Source organism: Pteropus vampyrus, unplaced genomic scaffold (genome assembly GCF_000151845.1).
Source record: "Pteropus vampyrus isolate Shadow unplaced genomic scaffold, Pvam_2.0 Scaffold36, whole genome shotgun sequence".
Lineage (NCBI taxonomy): Eukaryota > Metazoa > Chordata > Mammalia > Chiroptera > Pteropodidae > Pteropus > Pteropus vampyrus.
Genome location: NW_011888817.1, coordinates 9,416,471 through 9,419,223, shown reverse-complemented (window position 1 = coordinate 9,419,223; position 2,753 = coordinate 9,416,471).

Genomic DNA, 2,753 nt, shown 5'->3' with positions numbered 1-2,753 from the left:
ATGGGTGCAGGCCAACCAACAGGAACTGTGGTTTTCGGTGGAGATGCCAAAAGCATGGGGGAGGAGGTATTATAAATATCCTGATCTCACTCTCCTTCCCTCTGATCTCCTGTCGGAGTCTCCTGTATCTCCTATGGCCAGTCTCCACCTGAAGCCATAAGGCAAGGGGGCCCAGGTGAGACTGTCAGAAGGAGGCAGCTCCAGAACACATAGTAGGGCTTGTGTGTTCTGGATAAACTCCGCGAATGGAGGTTAGGCCAAGAGTAGTTGCCCGGGGCTTCTCTCCTCTTTGTGGACTCTGCTCTGCGGAGGGGCTAAGAGACAATGGCTGTACTTATCTTTCAAACCAGTCCCTGATGTCTGAATGCCCTTTCTCATCCTTCTAGGCCCAAGTTACTTTGAACCAAGAAACTGTCCACAGCCCTGGTGTCTCTCCTATCCCTGGCTTCTCTGGTTCTCAATGCCTATCACATCACTCAGCTCAGTGATTTGGCATTATTCTCTGCAAGAGTTCATCTCCCCAGGAGGCAGATCTAGCATCCTCTACCCTGTGAGCTCTTTGCAGGCCGGCGTCTGGGCCAAATAAAGCCATTTGCTCTGACAAAGGGCCGGGCCCAGACCAAGTGCCAATGTTTGCCAGTGAACTGAGTCCTATAGCCTCACTACCTCACTCTGACTTAGTATATACAATCTAGGCACATGTGTATGTCTGTTTCCATGAGTACAATGGGGCTCTTTGGTGGTGAGTGGCCCAGGCCTGACACACAACAGGCAGCAAATATTGCCTTAATTGGCCTAGGCAGGACTATCCTTCTTTCCTTCATTCATCCAACAATTTTTTGAGATTTTACTATATGCCAAAGTCTGTGCTGGGCCCTGGGGACATAGCAGTAAACAAGACACACAAAGTCCCTGCGTTCATGGAGCTTCTATTCTAGTGGGGGAAGCAGAGAAAGAAGGAATTGAAAAGAAACACTATTTCAGATTATAATAAGTGCTGTACAGAAAATAAACAAGGCGATGTGATAGGACATTCCTGAGGGGGAGGCCACGTCAGCGAAGGCCCTTCTGAGGAAATGACATGTAAGCCGAGACCTGAATAAGAGTAGAAACTGAGATGTGAAGAGCTGGAAAGGGTGTTCTAGGCAGAGGGAACAGCAAGATGAAAGGCCTGGAGGTAGAGGAGTTTCTGAGACCCTGGGAGATTCAGTGTTTCAGCCTAAAGAAGGGCTTTGAGGAAAGCTAGAAGGAGTTAAGGAATTCAGTCTTGGGGACTACCCAGGGTCAGCTCGTGGGGTAAGGGTTTGGAGGGGAAGGGATGACCCTTCTTAATGCCACCCTTGCTGACCGTTGCCTAGCACCAGCAGCAAATAGTACTGCTGGCAGGCCTTACCCTTGCTCCCTCAGCCCCCTTCTGACTGGCAACAGCTGTCAAATGACCAGCAGCTGAGGCTTTGCCAACCTCCTCCCTGGAATATTTCAGGGGTAAGTCAGAAAATGACCAGCAGCCTCCAAAACCCAACTTTTTCTCATGCATACCTTACAAGGGTGTATTCGGCTGCCCTGGGTGTTAATCTCCCACCCCCTTACATTAGACAGAGAGATATAAAAATATAGCCACAGGCAGGCAGCACACTGAGATACATGGACTAATGAGCATGGATCCACTCACACACAGAGGATACTCCTCACATTTGCTTGTGAGCACTCACTCTCACACACATCAGCCCCTAGTCACTCAGGCACACAATCACACACAGGGCCGTACACACACCCCATAAACACAGTCGCAACAGTCAGCTGCACACACAGGTACTCCACAACCGGCATGATCACCACAAACATAATCACTCCCCCAGGATTATACAATCCCACATCCATATGCCTGCACACAGGCACGTACCCCATAATCGTCACAGAGTCACACATGGGCATGCAGTCTCACAGTTTACACACACACACACACACACACACACACACACACATCCAGGTGGTCATACAGTCAGCAGTGGCACATTGATACAACACACAGCCCACCTCCACCCCCAGCTTAAGGCCTCTCTGATTAAACACACAGTCAGCCCCTCGGCCTGTTACAGTGCATAGCATTCTTCCGCAATTGTGCCAAAGACCTCCCCAGACAGAAGGGCTGAGTGGAAAAAAGGCATCAGAAGGGAGAATGCCTGCAGTCCAGGTCTGGGAAGGGGCCCGGCAGCTTCTGGCTTGGGAAGAAAGACTTCAGTGTTGAAGTGTGACCCTGACACCGGCGGGCTAAGGATTTGGGGGAGGGAGCATGCCTTGGAGTGGACAGAAGCAGGGCTGGGTGGGGGTAACGGGAGAGACTCCAGGAAAGCTCGCAGCGTGGGGACGGGAAGTGGTGTTAAATGTAGACTCAACCTTAGAGGCTTAAACCCCTCCCAGACAGTCCTTCCCTACCCCCAGCCGCAGGATCCCCACTGTCCCCGAACGCACGGAGTGTGGCGGTTAACCTTCCTCCCCCAGCCCTTCACAACAGCTGTGGGGCCGCGCTCCTCCGCCTTGCGCGGGTGGGGACTGCAAGGTTCCCAACTGCAGCCGACGTTCCCAAATGAGCAGAGGTGCTGGGTCCCTCCTAGTTCTCCCCCCTACAAACTCTGTTCCCTATCCCCAGCTGGCCGGGTAGGGAAAGTGCTCCCCTGGGGCTGTAGAGACACCCTCCTCTCTTGCCCCCCGAAACTGGGGTCCTCGTAAGGGAAGGGTGGAGAAAAAGAAGG